This window comes from Amphiprion ocellaris, chromosome 5 (genome assembly GCF_022539595.1).
Source record: "Amphiprion ocellaris isolate individual 3 ecotype Okinawa chromosome 5, ASM2253959v1, whole genome shotgun sequence".
NCBI lineage: Eukaryota > Metazoa > Chordata > Actinopteri > Pomacentridae > Amphiprion > Amphiprion ocellaris.
In genome coordinates this window covers 5,996,098-6,002,756 of record NC_072770.1, presented here as the reverse complement: position 1 = coordinate 6,002,756, position 6,659 = coordinate 5,996,098, and the positions used below count along the sequence as shown (strand labels likewise).

The following is a 6,659-nucleotide window of genomic DNA, read 5'->3' as shown; positions in this document are numbered from 1 at the left end:
CAGATGAGAGGAAATGATTCATTCATCAGACGAGGCCCAGGATACAAATCCCAGCTGACCTGCTGATCAGATGGTTGATATTGCAGATCTTCCTCCGGGCGAACGCCGGGCTACGCTTGTTAGGGCTTTCAGTGGAGCGTAGTGCACAGGTCATCATCTCTCCTGTAGTGACTCCGTGTGACAGCAAACACAAGCCGGCTGGCCTCACCTCTGAAAATGCGCACACTGCAGCACCTAATTCAAACGTCAAACCACATAAGGAACTGCAGGACGATAGTGTGATATGAGGGGCTGGACAGGCCTGTCAGAGGGGTAATTATTTTCCACCAAAAGGAAATATGGATTTGGCCTCAGGTGTGTGGTTTGTTGTTTCTGAGGGTATTCTGTGCGTAAATGTGTAACATCAGAACTTTCTGAAGGCAGATATATATATACTCATCACAACTTTTGTGATTGCTTTGGACTGGAAATTTGAAAATGCGGCACAGTGGAAGATGACAGAGTGTAGCTGTCCACGGTGACACATAAAGACTCGTGTGTTTGCTTTCCTTGTCTAAAGGTTTAACACTGACAGTTATTATATCACACTAGATAAAAGTATTCTTTGGGGCTGCTTTTGATTAAATTAAAAAAAAAAAAAGATAAACACAGTGTCCATCAGAGGGGTTTTATCTGTGAAGTGCATTCATGGCAAAGTGCCAAATAAACAGATGAGAGAGCTGTAATATTAAAAGCATATATGACAGCAGGCAGATTAAAAAACACCAGCAATGATGTTTTTGATGTATTTTCATTACTTTTTATGATGAAAACATTTTTCATTCATCAGCACCCAGACACCAGGGATACTTTTATATGCAGTGACACAAAGAATAAGAGGGTTTTTTTGTTTTGTTTTGTTATTTGGGTACATTTGTTCATATAACGTAAGAAATTTTCTATTAAAAGTTCCACTAGTCCAACTTTATGCCTTTCTCACATCACAGCCTGTCGTTGGTACTATGATTAAGTGATGAGCAGAGGATGTAAACTTTTCATTACACCTCATTAGATCTCAAGCATCTTAAAATTGTTTTTAAAAGTCCTGCTTTCAAAATCGTACCCAACGTTGTAAGTATGAGAGTGTTTTATGAACAATGCGTTAAAATGATGAAAAGCAAAAACATTTATTATGCAGAAAGAGCGGCTCCGTTCACAATGCTACATTACTGAAGCTTTGATTTTCTACTTATCACTGATGCCTCCGTATAGGCTGGTATCCTGGTTATAGAGTGTCTTAATGTCGCAGCTAGTCGAGAGAGAGCTCATTTAAACAATTACTTCTACACAGGCGTACTTTAATCTTTGACAATGTATTTGATTTTATAAGAGGATCAAATTGTAAAAGAGTAACGATAGCTGTGAAATAACTGCAGTGAGGTTAAAAAAAACACCACCATATTTCTCTCTCTGAAAGGCAGTAGAGCTGAAAAAAGCAGAAAATATTCAGTTCAACAAGTACATTGAAAAGCTGCAGACATATTTAAAAGCTGAAAATTACATGGTGACTTCAGGCCTGTAAGAATATAAAGAATGCAATCAATGATGTGGACCTGAGGAAAGAGGGTGGTTTTATCCCTAAGCTTGTATAAATGTACAACATTAACTTCTGACTCCGGTTGACTTTTACAAACCTGGAAAGGACAGTCTGAAGTCTTTATTGCATTCATGACTCCCAGAGGATGAGTTCCAGAGTCTTGACACATTTAGGATGTATTACTATGAAATCTGGTAAAAACCTCCAAAATCCCTTTGGAACGAATTGTAATGACGTGCTAGTCAGACTCATCTCCAGAAAGGTTTTGTCTGCACCCATTATCATCGTGACATATAAACGTGTCAACTTCATGTCTGAATTAGTTCACGTTTCAGTAAGTTGTGATGGCAATGTCACCATAGGTCAGACTTACACTGTAAAAAAAAAAACAAAAAAAAAAAGTCATTTTTACAGTAAAGTTCGGGCAGCTGTAGTCTCCAGAGCGCTACCGTGAAATCATGTGACGGGAGGTTGTCTTCCTTCCGGCCACTGTTGGGCACCGTGCCAGCGGTGCGCGTATCGTAATTGCTGGGCGGTACCGTGCGCGCTTTATATCCAGGTGCACCGCAATGGTGCTTTCTGTCTTCTGCTCCCTGCTTGCTCCTGTGGTGGCTGTGGCTCAGTGACAGCGTTGCTGGGCGCAGCTGCTTCTGTTGTCCAGCGGCTGTGATTACCGTCAAGCCACGCTGTCTCTCCAACACGTGAGTGTCCTGCCGTCTTCCTTTGCTTGTTGCACATAATTACGCATAGTGGTCACAAGATCTCCGTTCCTTTTAGCGTGGTTGGCTGCTGAGGCCAGGGCGATACGGTGATCAGCTGGAGCCCTGCTGCGTGTGTGTGATTACCGGCCCACTCCAGGCGTGCGGTTAGGCTGTGGTTGGGCTGTATTTTCGAGGCTCGCATCCTCCGGTCACGCGGTAGGTGAATTCGGTCTTTCCAGCGGTTAAGGTTTTTAATTCAATCTATTAAGTTTTAGGTTTATCTATCTTTTTAGCAGCCCGGCGTCCAGTCCATCATCACCACGTGGAGCCCCGCTGCTGTTTTGGTTTTGTTTGGTTTTGGTATTGCTTTGGTTTTCTTTTATTTCCTGCTGGCAGCTCAGAGCGGCTCATGTGTTGGTCCAGCACGGCTGAGTGCCGCCTGGCCCTGTTCAGCACAGAGGCCCATCATGTTACCGCTGTTTGGACTCTGGACGACGGATGCCTGGTGACACGGGCTCTATAAACTATTCAAGCTGATTTGGTTTCTGTACTGGTTATTTAGAAATTAATTTAATCATTCCTTTTTGGTATTTCGGTTCCACTTATTGTATTAGTTGGGTTAGTTATTGTTTCTTTTTGTTTATAACTTTATTTAGTTTCATACATTGATTTTTCTGGTTGATGACTTTTTCAGTTTTTTTGTTTCCTTTATGTAGATATTCGTTAAGTCAACACCAGTTTAGTTTGGGCATGTTTTATTAATTTGTGTATTTGTCTTTTTTATCAGGTGCTGTGGCTGACTGCGGCAGTTAATCCCTGGTGGTGGTGTGTTCTTCATGGTCCCCCTTTTCCTTTTCCTTTGGTTGTGCGCGTGCGTGTGTGTGTGTGCGGTGTCACGGGTGATTAATTTGAGGACTCCTCTCTCTCCTTTTTGGTTACCCTGCCTCATGGAAAGCCCCAGCCCAGCTTTTATTCCTCGTTGCCCATTCTTTTTAGTATTCGTGTTAACTGCTGTGGGACATTATTTCTTTTTTTTTTCCATACGATTTGTTAATAATGTTAAATTGGAATAGGTCTCGCCCCCTGTTAATTGTACCTGTGTAGCCTTAATTGGTTTAATGACAGTGGAAACACACCTGAGCTAGGATTTCATGGGTGCAGTTCCCAGGTGGTGTTGTCAGGATGATAATTGGTCTTATTAGGCACGAATTATTCCTCAAATCTCGCCACAATGTAAAAACATTTTCTTCATTTACAGTAAATATTATGGTTAAAAAATGTGCTTCATTCATATTTTCATGTAAATAAAAAAGTTGTAACCTTTGAAGAAATCTTTGTTTTCTTGAAAATACCATATAAATTAAAGCTGTTCTGACTTATTAAAAATATTTAACCATTTTTTTTCCATTATCAGCACAACAGATTCAAGAATTTTATTTTCATACACACTCTTAACTGTGTACCCCTGAGTGATGAAATTCTTATTTTGCCAGTTCGCTTCATACAACTGAAATAAGAAAAAAAATTAGATAAGATAAAAATGAAATCAGAAAAAAAAAATTGTTACAAATAAATTCTATGGGCAAATGTTTGTAATATTGCAATACTGTCATATGTAAACAGGCATTAGATATGTGCAAAATATTGCTCTTTATAATATACTGCAGGTTAGTCAGTGATTAAGTAGCTTGATGGCCTGTAGATAGAAGCTGTCTTTCAGTCTGGTGGTCCTTACTTTCACACTCATGTAGCGTCTGCCAGACGGCAGAAGTGTGAACACAGGACAATTAGTGTATTTAACATTTAATATGCATATTTTTACTTTGCCAAGGAATGGCAGAGTTATATGACGATCTGCATCTGTTTGTCTGTTTGTGCATAACATTACTCAAAAACGAACTAACGGATTTGGATGAAACTGTCAGGGAAGGTAAAAAAATGACGCAAGAACCAAGTGATTAGATTTTGGCAGTGATGTGGCTTATAGTCTGGATCAATGGATTTGTTAAAGATTTCTGTATTATTGCGAGATAGCGGCACAACGTCGCTGTAACTATGACAACAAATGAACACTACATCAGCTGTCTGCTGATGATCACATGATTGCGATCCTACTACAAATCCACTGTTGTGGATCTATGAGGACTTCTGTTGGAAATGATACAAGGAACAATTGATTAAGTTGTGGGGGTGTTTTAGGGTCCATCAATTCCTATACATATATAAATATGTATACATATACATATTTAGGTCACACACTTTGTGATTTCTGCCACAAATTTTTTCAAGATTTCAGCCGTTAGAAATGATACAATGACTGAGAAGCCTTGGCGGAGTACTGCGTTCTCTGAATGATTTTCTTGTTTGCAAAAATTTGCGGTTATAGCTGTCATAAATATTAAAGCATGTCTGTTATTACCATAAAAGTACATTAATTTGACCGGTGCAAACTGCATTTTTTACATGATATGAATGCAAAAATCGCCATGCTACTTGTTATATATATTACAGCATGTTTCCATTATCAGCACAACTGTGGAAACTTTTATGCTTTTTGAGAAATAAATGCAAAAATTACAGTATTGATGTTGTATATAACAGCATTTTTCCATGAAATGACTGCAAGAGAAGGGAAATGTATTTTTTCAAGAGAAAAAAAATACAAATTTCTTCTGATGAATTTATTTACAGTGATTCACTGTAATATAAACAGCATCAAATAGTTTTAGAGTTTACAGATTTTTACCGTAAAATGTATGAACATTTTCTACAGTGTAGTAATGCTTTCATATCACTTTCAGCACGGCACAAGCATAAACTGCATGCCAGTGATTAACAGACAGGTACACACAAGCAACATAAGATTTGAGGAAGGCTTTTCCACATTTCTGCACCAGTACTGGCCAAAAACATGCACACTTTGCTCTTCAATTTCATGTTTCTGTCTGGCTACAAACTGAAATGTCAAAATAAATAAAACTTTACTCTGATGAAGACAGAATCTTCAGCAGGCCTGAATAATGAGATTCACCAGTCATGAATGTTTTTCAGGTTTTCGGTAAAATGTTGACAGAAGATGAAGTTTAGTTTGTTGCTTACAGCTATTTGCAGTAATTTTCCTCTCAGTTTATAACATATCCTTCCTGAAAAATCTGACAGAAGTAGAATCCATATGAGCATCTCCAAAGTGACAGCGCTCCATGCATTCATGTGCATCGTCCAACAGCAGTAACTTAATTAATTACTTATAATAATAAATTATTCCTGACGAGGCGATAGGATCGGTCAGGATCTAATGACGAGTCACACTGCCAACTTTTCCACACATCTGACAGGTGAGCTGTCACACAGAGTCACAGTTTATCTGCTGCAGTGAATGTCTTACAAATTACCACAAGGCTGTAAAAAGGGTAGCGACATGGTGTGATCTGAATAGGACCTGAGTAAAAAATGTTTGTTGTGCAGTTTATTTCTGCAGTTTATCGATTTTGAGTGTTATTACTCCGCCAAGGAACAGTGAAGTTATGTGACCACGTAGGCACACATTTGTTTGTCTGTCTGTCTTTTAGCAACATTACTCAAAAATGTGCACACGGATTTGGATGAAATTTTCAGGGAAGGTCAGAAATGACACAAGGACCAAGTGATTAGATTTTGGCAGTGATGTGGCTTATAGTCTGGATCCACGGATTTGTTAAAAACTTCTGTAACATTGCAATATAGTGGCACAGTGTCATTGTAACTATGACAACAAGTGAACGCTACGTCAGCTGCCTGCTGACTATCACATGACTGCGATCCTACTACAAATCGACCACTGCTGACTAATGGGGACTTATCCATTGAAAATGATACAAGGAAGAATTCATTAAATTGTGGGGGTGTTTCCGAGTCACATCAATTCCCGCCTGCAAGATATTTTGCAATTCGGTATCCATACATAACGTACACATACAAAACACACAGTGTTTGCTCAGCGCAAGATCTTTTTTTTTTTTTTTAAGATTTCATCAGTCGGAAATAATACAGCGACTGAGCGGCCTTGGCGGAGTACTGTGCTCTCTGAGTGCTTTTCTTGTTTTACGATTTAGTCCTTCGTTTCTGCCAGTTTCATCAGAAAAACATCAAGGGTTTTGATAGTAGTTGGACCAATATTTCGAGGCTTTACCCATATGAAAATCTCTGCTTCCTAGTCTTGCATAACCAGACCTACGTCCAAAATAGTTTGGCTGCACCTATTATCATTCAGTTGCAGTTTGGGGAAGATATCGTGTGAAATAAGCAGCGGAAATGGTCTACAATCAACATTCGATCAGTCTAACAACTTTATAACTTTTCATCTAGTAATATCGTCAGCTCAAGTTGCAATCTGTCCAACACTG

At 39.1% G+C, this 6,659-nt stretch overlaps 1 long non-coding RNA gene across 1 annotated transcript; it reads left to right on the top strand.

The window, feature by feature from the left end:
• The first annotated feature begins 2,083 nt into the window (after positions 1 to 2,083).
• Positions 2,084 to 3,608, top strand: LOC111565016 (uncharacterized). Its single transcript, XR_002745839.3, has 3 exons — positions 2,084 to 2,277; positions 2,354 to 2,493; positions 3,065 to 3,608. It is a non-coding gene; the product is annotated as an uncharacterized LOC111565016 (long non-coding RNA).
• Positions 3,609 to 6,659: the final 3,051 nt, after the last annotated feature.